Source organism: Carcharhinus amblyrhynchos, chromosome 21, assembly GCF_965287045.1.
Source record: "Carcharhinus amblyrhynchos chromosome 21, sCarAmb.v2.hapA, whole genome shotgun sequence".
Classification (NCBI taxonomy): Eukaryota; Metazoa; Chordata; class Chondrichthyes; order Carcharhiniformes; family Carcharhinidae; genus Carcharhinus; species Carcharhinus amblyrhynchos.
The window spans coordinates 46,411,477-46,438,578 of record NC_137344.1 but is presented as its reverse complement, the minus strand read 5'-3'; positions in this window follow the sequence as shown (position 1 = coordinate 46,438,578).

The following is a 27,102-nucleotide window of genomic DNA, read 5'->3' as shown; positions in this document are numbered from 1 at the left end:
CAGGACTGCTACCGTTGATTGCACTGCCACAGCCCGGGTTGGAAAAAAATCAACCAAAGTACAGGGGAGAAAAATACTTCATAGAGTAGGGCGTTGAGCAAGGTTAGTATTGCTGAGGGGCCAAGTGGTTCAAACTGAAAGTCTGGCGTAAGCAGAGGAACAGAGAATTGATACGGCTGCTTAGATACATAGCGTGATGCAGCTGCACAGCAACTTATGTCTCTCGGTACACAGAAGAAAGGTGATCTGGGGAGTTCAAAGGGATTCAGAAAACCCAGATATTTGACACTATCGCTTACATGAATGGTGTTGTGAAAATCCTTGTTAGACCCCACTTGGAGTACTGTGCTCAGTTCTGGTCGCCTCACTACAAGAAGGATGTGGAAGCTATTGAAAAGATGCAGAGGAGATTTACAAGGACGTTGTCTGGATTGGGAGGCATGGCTTATGAAGATAGGTTGAGGGAGTTAGGTCTTTTCTCCCTGGAGCGACGAAGGTTGAGAGGTGACCTGATAGAGGTTTATAAGATGTTGAGAGGTATAGATCGGGTGGATTCTCGGAAGCTATTTCCCAGGGCTGAAATGGTCACTATGAGAGGACACAGGTTTAAGGTGCTGGGGAGTAGGTACAGAGGAGATGTCAGGGTAAGTTTTTCACTCAGAGGGTGATGAGTGAGTGGAATCGGCTGCCGTTGGTGGTGGTGGAGGTGAACTCACTGGGGTCTTTTAAGAGACTTCTGGATGAGTACATGGGATTTAATGGGATTGAGGGTTATAGATAGGCCCGGTAGGTAGGGATACGATCGGCGCAACTTGCGGGCCGAAGGGCCTGTTTGTGCTGTAATGTTCTATGTTCTATAAAACAATTCCTGCAATTGGCCAATGAGAGTGGTTTCAGGATGAGGGATTCGAATTACTTGGATAAGTTGGGGAAGGGAAGATTGAGAGGAGAATTGATGAGGTTTCAAAATCATGAAGGGCTTATCTTGAGGAGATAGAGATTTACTGTCTCCTTCAGGGAAAAGGTCGAGAACCAGAGGATGTCATTTTAAGGTGAATGGCGAAAGAACCAAAGGTGATTTGAGGAATAATATTTTTATACAGTGAGTTGTTAGAATCTGGAATGCGCTAGTGTGATGGTGATAGATTCAACTGCAGACCTCTAAAGGGAGCTGGACTATTATTTAAAAAGTATTTGCAGCGCTACGGGAAATAAGCAATGGTTTTGGATTAGGAAGCTGCTCTTGTAAATAATTAATACAGTCCCGATGGGCTGAATGAACTCCTTCTGTGTTGTGACATGGTAGCACAGTGTTTAGCACTTCTGCCTCACAGTACCAGAGACAGAGGTTTGATTCCAGTCTCAGATGCCTGTCTATGTGGAGTTTGCATGTTCTCCCCATGACTGTGTGGGTTTCCTCCGGATGCTCTGGTTTCCTTCCGCACTCCAAAGATCTGCAGCTTTGGAGGATCGGCCATGCTAAATTTCCCCTTCATGTCCCAAAATGTGTAGGTTAGGTAGATTAGCTATGGTGAATGTGCGGGTTACAGGGATAGGGCAGGGGGTAAGACACTTTGTCAGAGAATTGGTGCAGCCTCCATGGGCTGAATGGCCTCCTTCTGCACTGCAGGGATGCTATGAGTTATTCTAACAGGCACCTGTGTTGTCCATGTCTCAATTGTAATGGTGACAGTTTCTGAATCGGAGGTTGTACGTTCACAGTCTCATCCCAGAGAATTGAACACAATGTCTAGGCTGGGATTCCAGTGCAGTGCTGAGTGGCAGCTGTACTATGGGGTGTTTCCTGTTGCGATTGTAAATTGAGGTCCCATCTGCCCTCTCAGGTAGACAGAGAAGATCCTGTGGCACTCTTTCAAAGATGTGGGAATTCTCCCTGGAGTGCTGGCCAATATACTTACCTCAAACACTAACACCGAAAGCAGATTATCTGGTCATTATCGTGTTGCTGGTTGCCAGGACCTTGCTGTGCACAAATTGGTCATCACATTCCCCTACAGCACTGCTCACACTTCAGGAAGTGATTCATTCGCTGTAAAGTGCTATGAGATATCCTGAGGTCATGGAAAAGCAATCTTTCCGACATCTGCAGTGGTGACCACAGTTATGAAGGTTATAGGAGCATCTCTTGCGAATGTTCCCAGCCCTATTGCGGTGGTCTTTGGCTTGTCACAGGTTATAGAAACATTGAAACAGAGAAAATAGTAGCAGGAGTAAGCCATAATCATCAGCTTGCCTTGCCTGGTGGCATAATGGTTAGCATTGCTGCTTTACAGTGCCAGGGACCTGCGTTCAAGTCCCAGCTTGGGTCACTCTCTGTGCGGAATCTGGACATTCTCCCCATGATGATATTAGCTTAAGCATTCTGAGGTATCATATGCTTCAGGTGCAGTTAGATCAGTGAACATGGTGAAAAGTTTTAACATTTATTTATTATTGTCGCAAGTAGGCTTACATTAACACCGCAATGAAGTTACTGTGAAAATCTCCTAGTTGCCATCCTCCGGCACCTGTTCAGGTACACTGAGGGAGAATTTAGCATAGTCTAACCAGCATGTCTTTCAGACTGTGGGAGGAAACTGGAGCACCTGGAGGAAACCCATACAGACATGGGGAGAACATGCAGACTCTGCGCGTACAGTGACCCAAGCCAGGAATCAAACCAGAGTCCCTGGTGCTGTGAGGCAGCAGTGCTAACCATTGCGCCATCGTGCCACCCAACAGATGATTATTATATGGAAATATGAAATACAATTTCACCTCACCAAAATAACAACACTGTCATACGATCCCTGCCCAAATAACTTTATCAATTCAGAGACTGGCTTTCCCAGTGTGAATCAGAAATGAATCACTGCTTGTCCAAGATATTTTGGGACATTTATAAAATGTTGAGAGGTATAGATAGGGTGGATTCTCGGAGGCTATTTCCCAGGGCTGAAATGGTCGCTATGAGAGGACACAGGTTTAAGGGAAGCATGTACAGAGGAGATGTTAGGGGTAAGTTTTTCACTCAGAGGGTGGTGAGTGAGTGGAATCGGCTGCCGTCGGTGGTGGTAGAGGCAAACTCGCTGGGGTCTATTAAAAGACTTCTGGATGAGTATATGGGATCTAATGGCATTGGAAGTTACAGATAGTTCTATGGCTTGGTAGGTATAGATGTGATCGGTGCAACATGTGGGCCGAAGGGCCTGTTTGTGCTGTAGTGTTCTATGTTCTATGTTCTATATGTGGATACTGCCATGTCTCAAATGTCACCCATGCGATGAAGTTCATATTCAAGCGTCCAAATTAATGTCCAAAGTTAGCTGGATTGGCCAGAGTAAATTTACGTGATTACGGAGGGTAGAGCAAGGAATGAGCTTCAGTAAGATGCCCTTTTGGCTAATTGGTGCAGACTCGATGGGCCAAATGGCCTCCTTTGGCAATGTAGGGATTCTTATGGATTTTATGAAAAACGGCAGGAGTTAAACCTGTAATGGTTTAGAAGAGAACTTGAAAGGGAAAAAAAAATGCAAATTCTTGAAATTATGATGGGGATGTGTGAGTTTTTTTTGTGCTGAATTAGGGACTTAAAGGATGTAATTATGAGCTAAACAAATTGCTAGCTGAAATTTAAACTGCATCGTTGTTTAACATTTAATTAAAGTTGTGGAATTGACTGCTATATAAAGCAGTAAATGGTCCAAAGGATGGAGCATTAAAAATGATCATGGTTCTGATTCAGGAGCAGAATTTATTAAGGCATGGCAGAAGGTATGAAGGATTTGTTTATGTATTGTGTGTATGTGTATTGTGTACAACTGAGCCAGATTGCCCAAGTGCATTTTGCTCCCACTTTGCTGAGCTGATTCTATTCTGACTGTGTGGAGATCAATAATATTCAAGACGTTTGAAAGTTTTTCAAACGGTGTCTCATCCACACTAGAAACAAACTGGATGCTGTGATAACGCTGGTGTGCAAGACTGCAGGGGCAAGCACTGTGCTTGTCCCAGTGAGATCTAAAGCTGATTCAGACAGATGGATTAAAGGAATCTTCTTCCTGGCAGGCTCTTAAAGTGAAATGGGGGTGGACAGATATACTGTAAATCCAGGCACAGCAAGCCATCCTCAGTTCAAATCTTTGTCGGCACTTATTGAGAGCTGGGGAATTGCTAGCATAGCCCGAAATGGTGCGATACCACTTCTAGCTCTCTCACCCCTGTTGTTCAGAGGAGCAAGTTCCACACTCTGTGACAACGGTTAACCTTATTGAGTGCAATGAGATCAGATGAGTGATATTCAACAGTAAAAGAACACAGAGGACGAAACTATAGGAACATAAGAATTGACGGAGGGAAAAAAAGCAATTGAGTTCATCTTTTACTGGTGTTGACATTATGCAATGAGAATGGAATTCATCGCAGCAAATAATCTTCACCATTAGATGTGAACAGAGGAGAGGGAAATAACAATTGTGATGAGCTTGGGGAATTGTATTCCGAAGTTACTCCTGCTCTTCCAAAGCAGGCTACATTTATCTCAACTTGCTCATTTACTTTACCCCAAAATAATCTGAATGAAATCTACCCAATTTAAATGAAACTATACGTGGGCAGCACAGTGGGCAGCACGGTAGCACAGTGGGCAGCACTACTGCTTCACAGCTCCAGGGTCCTGGGTTCGATTCCCGGCTCGGGTCACTGTCTGTGTGGAGTTTGCACATTCTCCTCGTATCTGCGTGGGTTTCCTCTGGGTACTCTGGTTTCCTCCCACAGTCCAAAGATGTGCAGGTTAGGTTGATTGGCTATGCTAAGAAATTGCCCCTTAGTGTCTAGGGATGCGTATGTTAGAGGGATTAGTGGGCATAATATGTAGGGATATGGGGGTGGGCCTGGTTGGGATTGTACTTGGTGCAGACTCGATGGGCCGAATGGCCTCTTCCTGCACTGTAGGGTTCTATGATTCTATACCAACATTATTGCATCCACTGTCCTGAGAAAACTCCATCATAGTTTGACCACTTCTTCCTCATTGGCCTTGTGCTTAATGTAATATCAAATTTGAACTTATAAATGATGTACTTTTGCACTGTCTGGCCCTGATCCCAACCACCAAGAGGCATCAAAGGCCCTCGGTCCCTGGTAAAACCGTCATATTTGGTCTCTGTTGGTGGCAACCAAACCTGATCCTCGCCAGTGAGAACCTCAACGGTCAGCAGGTAAGGGCAAGTGAGCCCACACGATAGAGTCCGCGACTCATTACTGCTACGTAAATTAACTACTGAATACTGAGATTGGCTTCACACCCTTCATGGGGGTCAGTAACATCGCAAGAGGAGATAAACCGGCTGCGAACCTAGTTTTTCATCTCCCACCCAATATTACTGGCCTGCCCTGTTCAACCAACAGGATGAGCCGATAAGATCGCCTGCATAAACCTTCCAACTAGCGACCTCTACCACCTAAAAAGCCAAGGGGAGCAGATGGCATGGGAACACTCCCATCTGCAAGTTTCCCTCCACTCCACATACCACCCTGACTTGCAAGTGACACACTGCCTCACAGCAGCAGGGATCCATGTTCGATTCCTGGCTTGGGTCTGTGTGGAGTTTGCACATTGTCCCCATGTCTGCATGGGTTTCCTCCGTGTGCTCCAGTTTCCTCCTACAGTCCAAAAGATGTGCCGGTTAGGTGAATTAGCCAAGCTAAATTGCCCCTTAAGTGTACCTGAACAGGTGCCAGAGTGTGGCGACAAAGGGATTTTCACAGTAACTTCATTGTGGTGTTAATGTTAGCCTACTTGCGACATGAATCAATAAACCGTAAACTTAAACTGAAGTCTGTTGGAACTTTTCCTTCATGGGTTTTGCTAGCAATCCCCCAGCTCTCAATGAAGTCAAAAATAAGTGCCAACAAAGATTTGAACCGAGTATGACTTTCTGTGCCAGTCTCTGAACGGATATTATCGTGTGACAATATTGCTATTTTGAGGAGGTGAAGTTATATTTTTTCAAAAAGTGGTGGTAGGGAATCACAGATTGGAAAAGTCAAGCATTTGTTCCTTGGGGGAAAAGATGGTGGAGCAGCGTAAATTAGAGACAAGCTAATCATCAGAATTGATGTGACACAGATTATAGATCTAGAATTATAGAATCCCTATAGTGCAGAAGAGGCCATTCAGCCCATCAAGTCAGCACCAACCTCAATCCCACCCAGACCCTATCCCCTTGGCAGACACCTGGAAGGGTTGTAATGCTGGGAGAGGATACACAGACAGGGGAATGCCGCTGACATAGTTTTGAAAACAAGAAGGAGAATTTTAAAATCAAGGAGATGCTACACAGGGCATCAATGTAGGTCTGTGAGCACAGAGGTGTGGACAAATGAATTCGGGCAGCAGAGCTTTAGATGAGTTCAAGGTTACTGAAGATAAGAAGTGAGAGGCCAGTCAGGAGAGCGTTGGAATAGACATGTCTAGAGGTAGTAAAATGTTGGATGAGGTCTTCAGCAGTAGATAAGCTGAAACAGAGACAAAGAGGGGTGATGTTACAGAGATGGATGGAGGTGGCCTTGATGCTGCACTGTTGTGTTATTTCCAATATCTCACGACTGTGCGGTGGAATAGAATTGTGATGAAAAGTAAGAATTTGCTGTTAGTGATGTTCCCCTGCAGATGTTTCCCTTGCCCTACTAGATGGTGGAGGTTGCAGGTTTGAAAGGAACTTGGTGAGTTGTTGCTGTACATCTTGTAGATGGCACACACTGCTACTACTCTGCACTGGCGGTGGGGGTTAAAGGTGATGGAAAGGGTGCCAACCTACATTGTCCTGGATGGTGTTGAGTTTCTTGTATTCCTTCACACACCTGATTTTTGCCTTGTTGATGATGGACAGGCTTTCAAGAGTCAGGGCTCTCAAAGAACAAAGAACAACACAGTACAGGAAACAGGCCCTTCAGCCCTACAAGCCTACGCCGCCATTTTAACATTGTGAATGCCCTCTTCTACCTATGACCTTTGTCTACGCCTATTGGACTCCACAATAAAGGTATGCAAATTTAGAGAATTATAACCAGGTTGAGGGACGACTAATTTAGGGACAATTTATTAACACCAATCAGCCTAAGAGCACGTTTTTGGGGTGTGGGGGGAAACCGGAGCACCCGGAGAAAACTCATGCAAGCATGGGGAGAATGTGTAAACTCCCACAGACAGCGGCCCAAATCCATGTATCTGCACAGCAAACAGTGATAGTCACTGAGCTGTCGTGTTGCCCGTCAGCTGGTCCAGTTTAAGTGTACACTAACGACGTGAAGCACTAGGCTACTCTCGAAGCAACATCCAAGAGCAGCCCTCGCACGACCCACCGCGTGTATGCCCTTTGTTGGATAATAAGGCGGACCGACAGAACTCCACAGAACTTTCTGCCTCTAGTCTGCTCTGATGGCCAGAGTATTTTATCTGGCTGGTACAATTCAGCTTCTGGCCAATGTTAACCCCTGTGAGCTTGATAATGAGGGATTCAGCAATGGTAATACTATTGAATGGCAAGGGTGATGGTTGGATTTTCTCCTGTAGATGGTCATTACCTGCCTTGTGTGTAGCACAAATGTTACTTACCCCTCGCCAGCTCAAGCTTGGATATTGTCCAGGTCTTGTTGCATATGGGTACAGACCGTTACACTAAGTGAAGAGTCATGAATGATGCTGAACATTGTGCAGTTATCATTGAAGAGCCTGCTTCTGACCTTACAATGGATTGAGGGCCATTGATGGAGCAACTGACAATGGTTGGGCCTAGAACACCACCTGAGGAACTCCTGTAGTGATATCCTGGAGCTGAGACGATTGACCTCCACGACCACCTTCCTTTATGCCAAGTATGATTCCAACCAGCGCAGTTTACCCCCGATTCCCATTGATCCCAGTTTTGATGAGCTCCTTGATGCCACATTCGGTGTAAGGGCAGTCACCCTCACCTCATCTCTGGAATTTAACTCTTTTGTCCATGTTTGAAATAAGGTCGTGATGAGGTCGGGAACTTAGTGGCTCTGGCAGAATTGGTAAAAGAACCGTGTGAGGAAATTTTTTTTACACAGCAAATCATTTTGATCCAGCGTGCACTGCTTGAAAGGCAGACAGGAGCGGGATCAATAGTAACATTGGAAAGAGAAATATTTGAGGGAATTTTGAGGGCCATTGGGAAAAGAACGGAAGCAGGAAGATGAGTTTGATAGCCCAAAGAGTTGACACAAGTGTTAGATTACAGGACCCCAAACTCAAGAGAAGACAAACTAGGCCTCAGCAATTTTCTATTTTGGCATAAATGTGCAGAGAGGATGCTTTATCTCAGGTGTGTGATGGTACTTTGCTATTTTAATATATTTTATTTGTCAGGTGGAGTTGCTTTTTTGATTTGATTTGTTATTGTCACAGATATTGGGATACAGTGAAAAGTCTTGTTTCTTGCATGCTATACAGACAGAGCATACTATTCATGGAGAAGGAAAGAAGAGAGTGCAGAATGTAGTACATGGAACATAGAACCTTACAGTGCAGAAAGAGGCCTTTTGGCCCATAGAGTCTGCACTGAACACAATCCCACCCAGGCCCTACCCCCATATTCCACCCACTAATCCCTCTAACCTATGCATCCCTGGACACTAAGGGGCAATTTCTTAGCATGGCCAATCAACCTAACCCACACATTTTTGGACTGTGGGAGGAAACCCACGCAGACACGAGGAGAATGTGCAAACTCCACACAGACAGTGACCCGAGCCGGGAATCAAACCCAGGACCCTGGAGCTGTGAAGCAGCAGTGCTAACCACTGTGCTACCATGCCGCGTAGTGTTACAGTCATAGCTAGGGTGTAGAGAAAGATCATCTTAACGCAAGGTAATTCCATTCCCCGACAGCAGCAGGGAAGAAGCTGTTCTTGAGTCGGTGACCACAGACTTTTATATCTTTTTCCTGACAGAAGGAGGTGGAAGAGAAAATGTTTGGGCTGCTTTGCCGAGGCAGCGAGAAGTGTAGAGAGTCAATGGATGGGAGGCTGGTTTAAGAGTCAGGAGGTAATTTGTCTGGGAAACCGTGTAACTCAAATGTTAGGAATTCAGGATAATAACCGATTTTAGCCAGGCATGTGTTATTTTGTAGAGTTAATGCTCCTTTTATCCATTTAGGTTCTCCTGGGGTTTTAGACTAGGTATACAGAATCAGCCCTCTCCAGCAACTGAACACAGAAAAAAAGACTGTTTCTGCTACAAATCTAACCCCTCCCAGGTCTTATATCACATGACTATATGACATTGTATACCTAACTCACCTTCCATTACTTTAATGGAAGCCCTCTCTAACAAAAAGGAATTAATTTCATTCTAAGTAAAAACTACAATGTTAAAATGAGTAATTATCCTGCTTTACAGCATCTGCTGAATTCACTCCAGACATACTGACTGCTTCGGGGAAAAAAAACATTGAAATTTAAACGCGCTACAGAAACATAAAAGATATCAACAGTACAGTACCTCCATCAGTGCTGAATTCTATGATGTCCACACGCGTGTGCCCAGCATGGACCATACAAAAACACAATGACTCCAAACCATGAGTAGCTGGCCTGCTGAATGCTTCCAAGTAGATGCTCCAAAAGCCCAATTCTCAACCGCTGGCAACTGATCTGAACATAGAACACTACAGCACAAACAGGCCCTTCGGCCCACAAGTTGCGCCGATCATATTCCTACCTACCAGGCCTATCTATGACCCTCAGTCCCATTAAATCCCATGTACTCATCCAGAAGTCTCTTAAAAGACCTCAGCGAGTTCGCCTCGACCATCACCGACAGCAGCCGATTCCACTTACCCACCACTCTCTGAGTGAAAAACTTACCCCTGACATCTCCTCTGTACCTACTCCCCAGCACCTTAAACCTGTGTCCTCTCGTAGCGACCATTTCAGCCCTGGGAAATAGCCTCTGAGAATCCACGCTATCTATTCCTCTCAACATTTTATAAACCTCTATCAGGTCGCCTCTCAACCTTCGTCTCTCCAGGGAGAAGAGACCGAGCTCCCTCAACTGATCTCAGACACAATTAGCAAACTGCTGCCTACAGAAAACTAAGGAGAGGCTGTGGTCTGCTGGAAGGCAATTCTGCTTTTTCTTAACCTGCCTGGCTCTCTTAAAAATAGAAAGGGTCCCACCCTGTCATAAATTTTGAAGTTTTAAACGCAAAGTAATAAGGGAAAGGTTGGTGTTGGAGCAACTTGTCAATTGTCTATGTTTACAGCTCTGTAAAAAGTTACTGGGCAGACATTTACACAGCCTTTCAGATTCATTAACTTCAACATTTGGGAAGGGTTTTTTTAATATTAAATCCATGTCATCTGGAGCTAACATTTAATATGTTGTGAAATTATTGCCTTTGGTAGGCAACCAAAAAGTGGTGTCTGGCAGTGACACAGCAGGAGTAAAGAGGAAAGTGGGACAGTAATGACTTGCCTCTAACTGGGACTGTTTCAGGGTGCCCGTCAGTGAGTGGCATCTGTTCTCAAAAATAATCTTCAAATTCTCTCCGGCTTTGGTGTTCTGCTGAGTCCCTTTTGGCTAAGCTCCACTAGTCATTGGACAATGAAGCCTTAGAGACGCACAGAGATGTAATCACAGAATCGGAGAAACTTACAGCAAAGAATCCCATTGTGCTGATGCTAGCTCTCAGAAAGAGCGGCCTTCCTTCATCCCACATTGTCCCTTTTCTGTCTGTAACCCTGTAAGTTCTTTATCCTCAGGTATAGCTCTACCGGGTTTGATTCCCGGCTTGGGTCACTGTCTGTGTGGAGACTGCATGTTCTCCCTGTGCCTGCGTGGGTTTCCTCCAATGCTCCAGTTTCCTCCCACAGTCCAAAAGATGTGCTGGTTAGAGTCAGGGCTGAGAGAGGGAGGGGGGTCGGAGAGATTGATACTGTCAGGGCTGGCCCAGAGATTTCTGGGAGGCAAGCGATCAGAGGGGCAGTGATGTGAGGCGCAGGGCTGGCCAGTGATTGGGAGGCCAGCCATGCTGGGCTACTGAGCACGCGCCAATCTCCACCATAACTTCTCCAATTGTCCTGTCCATTGTTCATGTTTCTTCTTGTAGTTAGTTGCTACATTCAATGCATTACCCCTTTAAATGCATTACCCCTTTAAATGCAATACTCCTTTAAGACTGTCATCATTTTCACTGCTGTCAGCAGCTGCTGGTTCTGTGAGTTTCCCGCGCTTTTGAAGTTTTGGCATGAATTCCCGCTGTTTTTCTCTTCCAATTCTCCTTTTTACTGCTGGAAATCTCTCAGTAATCTGTGCGGCTTTTTTTGTCCTGGCCTTTGGGAGAGTCTTGTTTTCATTTGCATTTTTTGATCTGCCTGTTTCTCACTGGAGACCCGATCCGAGGGGCTGCTTTTCAAACTTGTTTAACTTCCTTTCTTCTAATCGGGTTGAGGAATTCTTTCTAAAGCTTTGGAACCTCTCTGCCCACAGCCTCTCCATTCAGAGTTTGCCACCAGGATCCCCTGCAGACAGTGCTCGAATCAGGAGTCCGGCAATCTCAGCCTCTTCATGTCGCTGCATTTCTGGAGAGAACATTACAGCAATTTCCTTCAATCACTCAAAAACACTGCTCTCCCTTCTCCTTCCACTTCTTTAAAAACAAACCTTGCAGGTGCTTTAACTTTCATTTTTAACTCGTGTTCCTCTTTTTTTTTAAAATCTGAAGGTTACTTTCTCTTCTTTTCAAATATATTTCTAAACTTCAGACTGTACTGGCCAATCTAATCTCACTCTGTGTCCATCCATCAGCTCCTGGCAGTGTCCCACTGGGTCTATTCACCCAAAGGCAGACTTTCAGCTGAGTATCTTTACCCTTCAGACTTTGATGAAAATGGGATACTCACATGTGTCGGGCCAGAGGCAGTGTGCTCAGAATCCATCCCGTCCTTGTCGCCAATGTAATGGTGCACGTTCACCGACTTCATCAGGAACACAAAGGGTGCTAAATAAGGGAAAACCGAGGCTTCAACACCTCCACCTCTGCCCCCCTCTCCCCCTAGGGAAACACACCAACTGGCCCAGTCCCTCCACATCCACAACATGCCTTCCAGATGTGCCTAAGAGAGGACTCCACCCCCAGGGGTGATTACCCGTTCTCAATTCCAATTGGTCCCTCCAGTCAGGTGACCCATTTCTGCTGTGCTCCCTTAAAGGGAAAAAAACACCACGATTGGTGCACCTTGTGGGTTGTGGGGTGGACGGGGTGGGAGGGTGGGGAGGCGGTGGGAGTGTGCGGGATTAGAAGCGTGTGGTCCTATTCATCCTCGGAATCGGCATATTCTCTATGCCGTGGTCTTTCTCCGACAACATCGTACAAATCTGGCCGTGTTATTATTCCCCCACAAAACTATGACAAAATTCTCTGCTTCAGCTTGGCTCAACTATCTCAACTGTGGGTCAGGAGCTCCGGGAATAAACCCCAAACCAGGCCATATGCCCACAATCTACTCGGAGCTGACAGGCAGCTGCACCGAAGAACAAAGAACAACACAGCGCGGGAAACAGGCCCTTCGGCCCAATGAGCCCGTGCTGCCATTTTAACATTGTGAGTCCCCTCTTCGACCCATGACCCTTGTCTACACTTATGGCACTCCACATTGGAAACCAGATTGATGGGAGACTAATTTAGGGACAATTTGTTACACCAATCAGCCTAAGAGCACATCTTTGGGGTGTGGGAGGAAACGGGAGCACCCGGAGAAAACCCACACAAGCACGGGGAGAATGCGCAAGCCACTAGCTTTCAGAGCGCTGCCCCTTCAGGTGAGTGGGAGTTCTATTCACAAATAGAGCATATAAAAACACAAACTCAATTTACAAAATAATAATTGGAATGCAAATCTTTGAAGGTAATCAAGACTTAAAGGAACAGACAGTGTGAGTGGAGAGAGGGTTAAGCACAGGTTAAAGAGATGTGTATTGTCTCCAGACAGGACAGTTAGTGAGATTTTGCAAGTCCAGGCAAATCGTGGGGGAAACACTCACATTCCAATCATTATTTTGTAAATTGAGTTTGTGTCTTGATATGCTCTGTTTGTGAATAGAGCTCCCACTCACCTGACAAAGGGGCAGCAAGCACTCCAAAAGCTAGTGGCTTTTGCTACCAAATAAACCTGTTGGACTTTAACCTGGTGTTGTGAGACTTCTTAATGTGTTTACCCCAGTCCAACGCCGGCATCTCCACAGCAGAACATGTTAGTTACCCAGACAAAACTCAAGCCCAACTCCAGGATACCTATAAAACTGTTATCCACAATCACTCACATTAATCTCTTAACATTCCCCCCCCTGCCCCCCACACCAGACCTTCCCCTTAACTGCTGAACCACCCCAACTCCTTGCCTGACCAGATCTGACTCCCCCATGACCCATCTTAACTACCTTGGACTGGCCTGACTATCCTGACCTGTTCCAACCTGCCTACCTCACACACCTACCTACCACCCTGCCATGTAACCCACGTATCTTCCCCACCCAAACCCCATACGCACAAAACTTCTCTCCTGGCTTTGCAAAGAAACCCTGGGACAATCCTACCCATTAAATGTGTAGTCGTTACTTTCCCACACCAACATGCTGAGAAAGAGATCTAATTTATTTTAAAGCTGTTAAGCTCTTGGCTACATGTGTCTGATTCAAAGCTATTATATTTAATGCTGAATTATTTCAATTATCCCGTTTCAAAGGAAAGGGGGTTGAAAAGACATGGAAGTAATGCAGGTAAATGTGATTAGAGATAGTTTCTTGCATGGTTGAGCTTGATAGCCTGGTCCCATGCTGTGAATTTTATGTATCTTTTTATGTATTATTGTAATTCCACAGCCATTCCGTTATCCCATGGTAGCGCGGTGGTTTTATCACTGGTCTCATAATCTGGTCTCATAATATGCCAAGGACGTAGATTCAACTCCCACCATGGCAACTGGTGGAAAAGAAACTTCAATTAATAAACCTGGAATTGAAGGTTATTCTCAATAAAAAGTGAACATGGAACTGTCACTGATTGTTGGAAAAACCTACCTGCTTCACCAATGCACTTTCAAGAAGGAAATCTGCCACCCTTGCCCAGTCTGGTTTATGTAAATGTGACTCCAAGGGCTAGTAGGAACAGACAGCAAATGCAGTCTTGCCAGGAATGCCATGTCCCATGAAAGAATAAAGGAAAAATATTGATGAGTAAGGTCACTGCGCAGAAGTAATTAATTTTTTTTGCCATGCAGCAAGTCCTGTTTTATCCATTTTTTGATATCTTTGCGATGCACCGTGATTTAAACAAGGATAATTTGGTTGGTTTTTGCAAAACAACACAACGGCCAAATTAACATCACATACTGAAAGCTCTTAGAGATAAACTCAAGCACCCCCAGGATTTTTCTTTTTTTATTATTTATTATGTGTTAGCATCACAAGTAGGTTTAGAAAATAGGAGCAGGAGCAGGCCTTTAATCATCAGTTTGAGATCTTTGTGATGATTTTAAGCTTAAGGCTAGGCGTTCTGAGGCATCGTACACTTCAGGTGCAGTTAAATCAGTGAACATGGTGAAAAGTTTTAAAGTTTATTTATTAGTCACAAGTAGGCTTACACTAACACCGTCATGATCTTACTGTGAAATTCCCTAGTCACCACCACCTGTTTGGGTACTGAGGGAGAATTTGGGGGGGCAGTTTAGATCGGAGTTGAGGAGAAACTTCTTCACTCAAAGGGTGGTGAATCTCTGGAATTCTCTGCCCGTTGAAGTGTTGGAGGCTACCTCACTGAATAATTTAAGTCACGGGTAGATAGGTTTCTGATAGACAGGGGAATTAAGGGTTATGGGGAGAAAGCGGGAAAGTGGAACTGATCCACTTCAGATCAGCCATGATCTTATTGAATGGCGGGGCAGGCTCGAAGGGTTAGATGGCCTACTCCTGCTCCTATTTCTTATGTTCTTAGAATTTAGCATGGCCAAACCTAACCTGCCCCTAACCTGCATGTCTTTCGCACTGTGGAAGGAAACCGGAACACCCGAAGGAAACCCACGCAGACTTGGGAGAACGTGCAAACCTCACACAGACGGTGACCCAAGCTGGGAACTGAACCCAGCCCCTGGCGCCGTGAGGCAGCAGTGCTAACAGTGAGGCACTGTGCCACTCTCCATTTATCATCACTTTATCCTGGAGTGCCACCTCTCATTGATAGGTGGACCCATTCTCTAACCTTGGAACTTGGACACAGGAGTCGTCCTTTTCGATCTTAGAGCCTGTTCCGCTGTTCAATATGACCGTGGCTGATTTGTGACCTAATTCCGTATGTCCCTTATACCCTGAAACTTGATTGAGGAATTCAATAAACATTCAGGAAACATTTTCTGTCACCAGAATTTTGGGAAACTGTGTGTCAAAATAAAATCAGCATGCTTATTGCAGGATGTTTCAAGGAAAGTGATCAATGAGAACCCGTGTATATTTTGTTGTCTAGTTAGAGATAGTCTTCGCTATTGGCCCAACATCTGGCAGAAGCCTTAACTAGTTAGATCCCTTCAATCTACTTCCTTTGCTTCTCAACTGGGAAAATCAGGTAGGTCGCGGATTCCAAGAAAAGGAATTTGTGGAATGTCTAAGAGATGGTTTTTTTGGAGCAGTTTGTGACAGAGCCTAACAGGGAACAGACAATTCTGGATTTAGTGGTGAGTAATGAGGCAGATTAGGGAACTTAAGGTGAAGGAACCCCAAAGGAGCAGTGGCCACAATCTGATAGAATTTATCCTGCAGTTTGAGAGGGAGAAGCTGGAATCAGATGTAACAGTATTACAAATAATTACAGGTAACTATAAAGACATGAGGGAGGAGCTGGCCAGAGTTGATTGGAAAGGGAGCCGAGCAGGGAAGACAGTGGAACAGCAATGGCAGGAGTTTTGGGGGGTTATTCAGGAGGCACAACAGAAATTCATCCCAAGGAGGCGGAAACATGGTGGGGGGTTGAGGGGGGGGGGGGGGGGGCGCAGGGGGGGCCGCGGGCGCGGGGGGAGACATCCATGGCTGACAAGGAAAGTCAAGGACAGCATAAAAGCAAAAGAGAAAGCATACAAAGTGGTGAGGATTAGTGGGAAGCCAGAAGATTGGGAAGCCTTTAAAAGCCATCAGAGGACAACTAAAAAAGCAATAAGAGGAAAGAAGATGAAATATGAGTGTAAGCTCGCCAGTAACATCAAAGAACATAGGAAAAGCTTTTTTCAATATATAAAAGGTGAGAGAGAGGCAAAGATAGATATTGGACCACTGGAAAATGAGGCTGGAGAAGTAATAACAGGAAACAAAGAAATGGCACAGGAGCTGAATAGTTACTTTGCATCAGTCTTCACGGTGGAAGACACCAGTGGGGTGCCAGAGCTCCAGGAGAATCGGGGGGCGCAGGCGAATGTCGCGGTTATCACAATGGAGACGGTTTTGGGGAAACTGAAAGGTCTGAAGGTGGATAAATTACTTGGACTGGACGGACAACGCCCCAGGATTCTAAAAGAGATAGCTGAGGAATTTGTGGAGGCATTGGTGATGATCTTTCAGGAATCACTGGAGGCAGGGAGGGTAAACACAGTAAAAAGTCTGACAACACCAGGTTTTAGTCCAACCTATTTATTTGAGAACTCTCCATTCACCTGACGAAGGGGCTAACCCCGAAAGCTTGTGAGTATATTATCAAATAAATAGGTTGGACTAAAACCTGGTGTTGTCAGACTTTTTACTGTGTTTACGCCAGTCCAACGCCGGCATACCCACATCATGACTACTATCGACACCACAAACTGCCGGATCCAAGTGGAGAGGATCTCCAAGAAGATTGCGCATATCGACACAGACATCAAGTTATCAAATAAATAGGTTGGACTAAAACCTGGTGTTGTCAGACTTTTTACTGTGTTTACGCCAGTCCAACGCCGGCATACCCACATCATGGCAGGGAGGGTCCCAGAGGACTGGAAAGTAGCTAATGTAACACTGCTGTTTAAGAAGGGAGAGAGGCAGCAGATGGGAAATTACAGGCTGGTTAGCCTGACTTTGGTCATTGGCAAGATTTTAGAGTCCATTATTAAAGATGAGATTGTGGCGTACTTGGAAGTGCATAACAAAATAGGACTGAGTCAGCACGCTTCATCAAGGGGGGTGGGGGTGTCATGTCTGACAAATCTGTTGGAGTTCTTTGAGGACGTAACAAGGATGTTAGATAAAGGAGAACCAGTGGACGTGCTTTATTTAGATTTTCAGAAGGTCTTTGACAGATAGCATTGAGGAAGCGGGGGGCTGCAGCAGGACTTGGACAGGTTAAGGGAGTGGACAAAGAAATGGCAGATGGAATACAATGTGGAAAAGTGTGAGGTTATGCACTTTGGAAGGTGGATTGGGGGTATAGACTATTTTCTAAATGGGGAAATGTTTAGGAAATCATAAGCACAAAAGGTTTGGGAGTCATTGTTCAAGATTCTCTTACGGTTAATGTGCAGGTTCAATCGGCAGTTAGGAAGGCAAATGCAATGTTAGCATTCGTGTCGAGAGGGCTAGAATACAAGACCAGGGATATACTTCTGACACTGTATAAGGTTCTGGTCAGGCCACATTTGGAGTATTGTGATCTGTGTTGAGCCCCATATTTAAGGAAGGATGTAATGGCTTTGGAAAGGATCCAGAGGAGGTTCACAAGAATAATCCCTGGAATGAAGAGCTTGTCATATGAGAAACGGTTGAGGACTCTGGGTCCTTATTCGTTGGAGTTTAGGAGGATGAGGGAGGATCTTATTGAAACTTACAGGATACTGCGAGGCCTGGATAGAGTGGATGTGGAGAGGATGTTTCCACGAGGAGGAAAAACTAGAACCAGAGGGCACAACCTCAGGCTAAAGGGATGATCCTTTAAAACAGAGATGAGGAGGAATTTCTATCGCCAGAAAGTGGTGAATCTGTGCAACTCTTTGCCTCAGAAGGCTGTGAAAGCCAGATTATTGAGTGTCTTTAAGACAGGTTCTTGATTAATAAGGGGATCAGGGGTTATGGGGAAATGGCAAGAAAATGGGGCTGAGAAAAATATCAGCCATGATTGAATGGCGGAGCAGACTCGATGGGCCGAGTGGCCTAATTCTGCTCCTATGTCTTATGGTCTTCAGGTTTAACTGCATTTCCTGCTCTTGAACAGTAGTCTGCTAATGTGTCTTTGGCATTAGTGCTGTGTTGCTGCTTAGCTCAGTTGGTTAAGAGTTTGGTGCTGATGACATGGGTTCAATCCTCAGGCCGGCTGAGGTATTTTTTGGAACCTGCCTCTTCCACTTCCCTCAATGTAATTTCATAGTCTCATTAAGCCCTGGTGAGTGACCCTTGGACAATGAGAACAATAGAAACATAGAAGATAGGAGCAGGAGGAAGCCATTCAGCCCTTTGAGCTTGCTGCACCATTCATTATTATCATGGCTGCTCACTTTTCCCCCATACCCTTTGATCTCTTTAGCCCCAGTGCTGTATCTGACTGCTTCTTCAAAACATTCAGGGTTTGGCCCCAACTACTTGCTGTGGTAACGAATTCTATAGGTTGACCACTCTCTGGATAAAGAAATTTCTCCTCACCTCTGTCCTAAATAGTCTACCCTGTATCCTCAGACTGTGACCCCTGGTTCTGGACACTCCCAACATCAGGAACATCCTTCTTGCATTGACTCTGTCCAGTCCTGTTAGAATTTTATAGATTTCCATGGGGTCACCGCCTCCCTCCCCCAACACCCCCTTCTCCCCCACCCCCCCTCCCCCGGCGCCCCATTCTTCTGCACTCCAGCAAATACAATTCTAACCAACTCAATCTCTCCTCATACGTCAGTCCCACCATCCCAGGAATCAGTCTGGCAAACCTTCTCTGCACTTTCCTCCAGAGCATGAAGAGAGGCAGAGAGATGGCTCTTAAACCAGCTTAATTAGCCTAATCTTGAATGAAATGTGGCTCAGATGAGTGTCTATCCATTGGTAATAAGCACTCCTGAAGTCAGTAAATCTATGGCACACAGACTAGACTGCTGGTCTTTGGCCCAGACTTGTACCTGAATGCTTTTCTGATTAAGAGTCAAGCTTGGCAAAGGAGAGCGATGTGTTTTAACATTTCTCTGTAAAGGGCACAGTGGAACATTGGTAATTTAAGTTGCAACAAGAATGCCAGACAATATAACTGTGATTAACCTGCTTAAAATGTCAAAACTGTACTCGATGAAACCCGCACATATTTCTTACCTTGGCCCTTTTCAATATTTAATGCTAGTCCAAGTGAATTTTATCACAGAAATTGGGAGGAACACCATGGATGGGATATTACAGCTGCATTTGCCCCAAAGCCGGAAAATCCTACCCGAGGTTAACAGACATCTCCATGATCCGATTCTTGCACATTACAATTCCCATGGCAGGCGGAATGGGAAAATTTACTTTTCCCCCATATCCTTAGACCTCTTTAGCCCCAGTGCTAAATCTGACTGCTTCTTCTCTATGTTATCAGTTCAAGCTCTGAAAACCTTCTCCATTTCGTCTGTTTGACTTTTACGATTTTTTTTTCTATCCTGTGTTACAAACACTTTGGAATCGTTCTGGGTGCTTGAATGCACTTACTCTTTCTTTTCAAATCTGTGATTGAAAAGATAAGGCGAGGCTGGATAGATTGGGACTTTATTCCCTGGAGCGTAGGAGGCTTAGGGTGATCTTACAGAGGTCTATAAAATAACGAGGGGCATAAATGACATAGAAAGAAACTAGAGGGCATAGGTTTAAGGTGTGAGATCTGGTTGAACTCCAGAAAGTGGGGATCTATTCTTAATTAAGGATTGTTGTTTGTTTGTGGGTGCTGGCTCGGCTAAGTTGATCACGCAGAACCCAGATTGACTAGGATGCTACCGGGACTTGATGGTTTGAGTTATAAGGAGAAGCTGGATAAACAGAGACTTTTTTACCTGGAGCGTAGGAGGCTTAGGGGTGGTCAAATAGCAGTCGCTAAAATAATGACGGGCATAGATAAGGTAGATAGTTGGCATCTTTTCCCAAAGGTAGGGGAGTCTAAAACTAGAGGGTTTAGATTTAAGGTGAGAGGAGAGAGATACAAAAGGGCCCAGAAGGGCAAGTTTTTCACACAGAGGGTGGTGAGTGTCTGGAACGAGCTGCCAGAGGTAGTAGTAGAGGCGGGTACAATTTTGTCTTTTAAAAAATATTTAGACAGTTACATGGGTAAGATGGGTATAGAGGGATATGGGTCAAATGCGGGTAATTGGGACTAGCTTAGTGGTAAATACTGGGCAGCATGGACAAGTTGGGCCGAAGGGCCTATGACTCTAATCTGACACACCACTGTGGTGTCATCAGCAAACTTGTAAATCAAGTAAATCACTCCATTCTACACTCTCCTTTCCTTCTCTATGAATGGTATGCTTTGTCTGTATAGCGCACAAGAAACAATACATTTCACTATAAATACATGTGACAATAATAAATCAAATCAAATCGTTTGGAGGGTTAGTGCAGGCACGATGGGTCCAATGGCCTGCTTCTGCACTGTAACAATTCTGTGATTCTGAAACAGTAGAGATCAGTTATGTCAGCTTGAGAGAGCAGACAGGATCTCGCTTTAACATTTCATCCAAAGTCAGCACTTCTAAAATTACAAAATGCCCCACATTCGAGTGTCAGCCTTAGAGTTTTGTACATCAGTCCCGCCATTGAATTTAAACCCACAGCCTTCTGACTTCAAGACACGTAACTGAGCCACAATAATGAACGTGTTTGTTGCTGAAAATAGAAAGTGCAGTTTGTGCTTTGTCATGCTATTTCTGTGACCTGCTACTGATTGTTTTATTTCCTTTCCAGAGGAGACAAGAACTGAACATCCACAGTCCAAAGATGTGCGGGTTAGGTGGATTGGCCATGTTAAATTGCCCCTGGATGTGTAGGTTAGGGGGATTAGCAGGATAAATAGGTGGGGTTACAGGGAGTGGCCTGGGAAAGTTGGAGAGTCAGTGCAGACTCAATGGGCTGAATGGTCTCCTTCTGCACTTAGGGATTCTATGACTATGATTGGGCATTGCAAACTGGCAGGTCTACAGTGTACAAAGCATCCAAAGACGGAAGAGGGAGCTTTTCCGGCACAATGTCTGTAATATCCTGGTGGCATTTAATTCAAACATTGTCTGTACTTTATCTACATAATTGTGTCTGTTGTAAACAGCATTATACGATGGTCCAGTAAATGAATGTTTGACAAGCTCAAAGCAAAGTGTTCAGTTGTTCTGACAATATCAATAGCCTTTTTCCTTTGCAAACAAGGGAAAATGCAAATGGGTCAGATCTCCAACAAGAACAAATTGTCTTTACAGCATCATCTACAACTGCCATCATTGAAGTGGGGTGTTAGGAAAGATTATACAGTAAATCCCAGAGCCCTTAAGAGTATTGATAGGCAAAGGGATCTGAGTGTCCAGGTATACAGGTCACTGAAAGTGACAACGCAGGTGGAAAAGGTAGTCAAGAAGGCATACAGCATGCCTGCCTTCATTGGCCGGAGCATTGAGTTTAAAAATTGGCAAGTAATTTTGCAGCTTTATAGAACCTTAGTTAGGCCACACTTGGAATATAATATTCAATTCTGGTCGCCACACTACCAGAAGGATGTGGAGGCTTTAGAGAGGGTGCAGAAAAGAGTCACCAGATGTTGCCTGGTATGGAGGGCATTAGCTATGAGGAAAGTTTGGCGAAACTTGATTTGTTCTCACTGGAACGACGGAGGTTGAGGGGCGACCTGATAGAAATCTACAAGATTATGAGAGGCATGGACAGAGTGGATAGTCAGAAGCTTTTTCCCAGGGTGGAAGAGTCAATTACTAGGGGGGGGGCACAGATTTAAGGTGCGAGGGGCAAGGTTTAAAGGAGATGCATGAAACAAGATTTTTTACATAGAGGATGGTGGGTGCCAGGTAGTGGAAGCGGATACGATAGTGACTTTTAAGGGCTATCTTGATAAGTACATGAATAGGATGGGAATAGAGGGATATGGTCCCCGGAAGGGTCGGGGTTTTAGTTCAGTTGGACAGCATGGCTTGGAGGGCCGAAGGGCCTGTAATTTTCTTGGTTCTTTATTGTGACCAGCAACAGCACTAGTAATGGAAGAAACTCTTTGAAAAAGACTTATTTTCCTTTTTTGCTTCAAGCAGCAGAGTTTTGCAGAGGAAGAGAGAATAGCATTTAAATGTTCTCTTGGGCACAATTCTGTGGGTTGAGGGGAGTTATGGTAAACATGAAAAATTCTGAGGGGCGTGTGGGTTTTTTTTTAAGTTTCTCAAGTATTACCTGCACAGTACCAGAGAGTTTATACCCAAATGGCATGCATTTGTATTCACAAACTGTGCTAGTGTAGGGTCTGTACTGAATGACCTCTGTACATGTCATTTTATATTCCAGTTACCCAGGGTGACTCAACCTCTGGTGCCTTGTTAGTGCTGATCTTCCTTGCTTTGCATAGCGGCCCTGAGGAGGTCTGGTCCACTACAACCTTGGCTAACCCCTGGACCTTTCTGTTCCCTCCACACTTACTCGCTGACTGTTAGTCAAAAACAAATTCATGTTTGTTTGAAAGCTTCTACCTCAGAATGAAATAGATAAGAGTACTCAGGTGACAGAATGAGATTTATTCCAGAGTTCTGCAGAAACTCAAGTGGTGGAAAAATATCTGTGTAATATGTTATCAGCACAGACCCATTTCCAATGTAGAGCAATTGGACCGTTGTGGCTGTCCCAGTTCTGCTGTGGATCATTCCAAAATTAATCCCATTATCCTGCACTCCTCCTGTAACCTTGTGTCATTTGCCACTACATGTACTTACTGTCAATTTCCCTTTAAAAAACAATGCAATGGCCTCTGCTGCCACTATTCATTGTGACAAAGCATCCTGTGCTCCATTAACAATCCAATAATGTGTTTATTATCATGTCTCACTGCCTGTGACCATTTTTCACTGATGACCTTTCATCACTGACTCTCCAACTCCAAATAACCATTCCCTCCTTGCCTTGTTCAAATTCTTCACTATTGTTAAAAGTACCGCTCAACCTCTTTCACAGAACGGCATGGTGGCACAGTGGTTAGCACTGCTGTCTCACAGCACCAGGGACCTGGGTTCGATTCCCAACTTGGGTCACTGTCTGTGTGGAGTTTGCACGTTCTCCCTGTGCCTGCATGTGTTTCTTCCAGGTCCTCTGGTTTCCTCCCACAGTCCGAAACATGTGCTGGTTAGGTGAATTAGCCGTGCTGAATTCTCCCTCAGTGTACCCAGACAGGTGCCGGAGTATGGGGACTAGGGGGTTTTCACAGTAACTTCATTGCAGTGTTAATGTAAGAATACTTGTGACACTAATAAATAAACCTTAAACTTAACCTAAAACCAGTGGAAATAATCAGAGAACTTGTCTCTGTTCGAAAATATGATATCTCATTCCTGGCATAATTCATCTCCGTAAGAAGTCTCACAACACCAGGTTAAAGTCCAACCAGTTTATTTGATAGTAAACCCACAAGCTTTGGGGAATGCTGTTCCTTTGTCAGGTGTGTGGAAAGTTCTCTTTGCACACACCTGCCGCAGGAACAGCGTTTCCGAAAGCTTGTGAGTTTACTATCAAATAAACTGGTTGGACTTTAACCTGATGTTGTGAGACTTCTCACTGTGTTTACCCCAGTCCAACGCCGGCATCTCCACATCATAATTCACTTCCTCCAGGAGACCAGTCCCTATTCCTCCGGTATTATTCAAACTGTATTTGTGTTTGTTCTAATTCTTTCCCCAACATTTCTTCTTCATCTCTGGGTAGCCTATTCTGCAGTATGCACCCCAATGATCACTAAATACTTATACTTGGGCCGTGTCTTTAGCTGTGTGACCGAATGGTCTTTTGATAAAAGATTATGGGTGGAATTATCCCCAAAGATTTGCAGTCTTTTTGGGCAAGAAAACCGGTGTGATTTGCATTGGACATGCAATTTTTCCACAATTAAGTCATTTTTTGGGAAGAGTTGAGTTTTAGACTGGTTCTGAGAGGGATGGAGTGTAAACATGCCAGTAAACATGCCATGCTTCACACAGATTGGGCGTCATTCATAAAGGGAGCCCCGATCTTAAATTGAAATTAAAGACCCCTCTCCTTCCCCCACATGGACATTAGAGACCCTCCCCGCCCTCCCCTCATTGAATGGATATTTACCCATTCCCCTGCCCATTCCACTCCCCAACTAAAGTTGCCAGCTTTGGGGCCCTTTCAATGGGTCCCAAATCATGACACCGCCCCCCCCCCCCCCCCCCCCCCCAGTTTGTGACCCCTTCTTCAAACCCTCCTCCCCACTTCATGACCCCTCTTAGGATGAGAGAAGAATTGGCGAATGTGGACTGGGGGAGCGCGTTGGAGGGAGGGTCTGTTGAGGAGCAGTGGAGGATCTTTAAGGAGATCTTTCTTGGTGCTCAGCGGAAATTTATTCCGATGGTCAAAAAGGATAGTAGGAGGAGAGGTAATAAGCCGTGGATAACGAAGGAGGTGAAGGAAAGTGTTAAATTAAAAGCGGAAGAATTTAGAGTAGCTAAGAGTAGTGGGCGAGAAGAGGATTGGGAGAGGTTTAAATGTCAACAAAGATTGACAAAGAAGTTGATAAAGAAGGGTAGGAGAAACTATGAAGCTGGGCTAGCGCTTAATATAAAAAAGGATAGCAAGAGTTTTTATAAATATATAAAAAGGAAGAGGCTGGCTAGGGTGAATGTTGGTCCTTTAGAGGATGAGAAAGGGGACCTAGTGGTAGGGGATGAGGATATGGCTAAGGTATTGAATAACTTTTTTGTTTCTGTCTTCACGGAGGAGGACGTGAATAATTTGCCGGGTGTTAGCGATGGAAAGGTGGTAGGACTGGAGGGTCTTAATGACATTACTGTTACTAGAGAGGCGGTGCTCAACAGACTGGAGGGACTGATTGTGGACAAGTCCCCAGGACCGGATGGAATGCATCCGAGGGTTCTGAAAGAAATGGCGGAGGTGATAGTGGATGCCTTGGTGGTTATTTTCCAGACGTCGCTGGATTCCGGGGAAGTGCCGGAAGATTGGAAAGCGGCTAATGTTACGCCGTTGTTTAAGAAGGGTGCCAGGCAAAAGGCGGGGAATTATAGGCCGGTTAGTTTAACGTCTGTGGTAGGTAAAATGTTAGAATCTGTCATTAAGGAGGAAATTGCGAGGCATCTTGAAGGGAATTGCTTGATAGAGCAGAAGCAGCACGGTTTCATTAAAGGGAAGTCGTGTCTGACAAATTTACTGGAGTTCTATGAGGATGTGTCTAGGGCGGTGGATAGAGGAGAGCCGGCGGATGTGGTCTTTCTTGATTTTCAGAAGGTGTTTGACAAAGTACCTCACAAGAGGTTATTGCAGAAGGTCGAGGGACATGGAGTTGGGGGTAGGGTGTTAGCGTGGATAGAGGATTGGTTGTCAAATAGGTGGCAGAGAGTGGGGGTCAACGGGTGCTATTCGGATCGGCGGATGGTGACTAGTGGAGTGCCCCAGGGGTCGGTGCTGGGGCCTCAGCTTTTTACCATTTATATAGATGATCTGGAGGAGGGAACCGAGTGTAGGGTGTCGAAATTTGCTGATGACACCAAGATTGGGGGAACGGCAAATTGTGCGGAGGGTGTGGAGAGTCTGCAGAAGGATCTAGATAGGCTGGGCGAATGGGCCAGGAAATGGCAAATGGAATTTAATGTTGGCAAGTGTGAGGTGGTCCACTTTGGTAGGAAGAATGGTAGGAAGGACTATCACTTACGGGGCGAAAAACTGCAGCAGGCGACGGTGCAGAGGGACCTCGGGGTCCTTGTGCATGAGTCGCAAAAACCCAGCTTGCAGGTGCAGCAGGTGGTCAGGAAGGCAAATGGGATGCTGGCCTTCATAGCGAGGGGGATTGAATATAAAAGTAGGGACGTCTTGCTGCAGCTGTATAGGGCATTGGTGAGGCCGCAGCTGGAGTACTGTGTGCAGTTTTGGGCGCCGCACCTGCGCAAAGATATTTTGGCCTTGGAGGGAGTGCAGAGGAGGTTTACTAGGCTGATACCGGAGTTGAGGGGGTTGAGCTATGAGGAGAGGCTGAATAAACTGGGCTTGTACTCGTTAGAGTTTAGAAGAATGAGGGGAGATCTCATTGAGACATATAAGATGATGAATGGGATGGATAGGATAGAGGTGGAGAGACTCTTCCCGCTCAAAAAAGGCAGTAGGACTAGGGCACAGCCTCAAGATAAAAGGGGGGCGGTTTAGAACGGAGTTGAGGAGGAACTTCTTCACTCAAAGGGTGGTGAATCTCTGGAATTCTCTGCCCGTTGAAGTGGTGGAGGCTGCCTCGCTAAATATTTTTAAGACGCGGGTTGATGGGTTTTTGATAAGAGAGGGGATTAAGGGTTATGGGGAGAAAGCGGGAAAGTGGAACTGAGCCACGACAGATCAGCCATGATCTTATTGAATGGCGGGGCAGGCTCGAAGGGCTAGATGGCCTACTCCTGCTCCTATTTCTTATGTTCTTATGTTCTTATGATATCCTATTCTTCATGCTCCAGCCCTCTCAGGTTCTACCCACCCAGGCTCCACCCCCTCAGGCTCTTCCTCATGCAAGCGCCACCATCCTCATGTTCCAGTGGGCCCTTGGCAGCCTGAAACTTCCTCTGGCACTCTGGCAGTGCCCACCTGGAAGTTTCAGGGTGCCATGTGGAAGAGTTAGGTTGGTACTGCCAGGCTGGCACTGCCAGGTCAGACTTTAATCCCCCCCCCCACCTCCCCGCGTGGCTATCCATTTGTGGATGCCCATAGTGATTCTCACTGGGCTCCCACTGCACCCAAGAATTGGAAAATCCTGGAAGCTGGGGAAGATCCGGCCTGGAATGGAGCATATTTAAGTACTCATTTAAATATGTTAATCTGGTTCCTGCCCTTCCTGGAGCAATACAGGGGGTGGGACACAA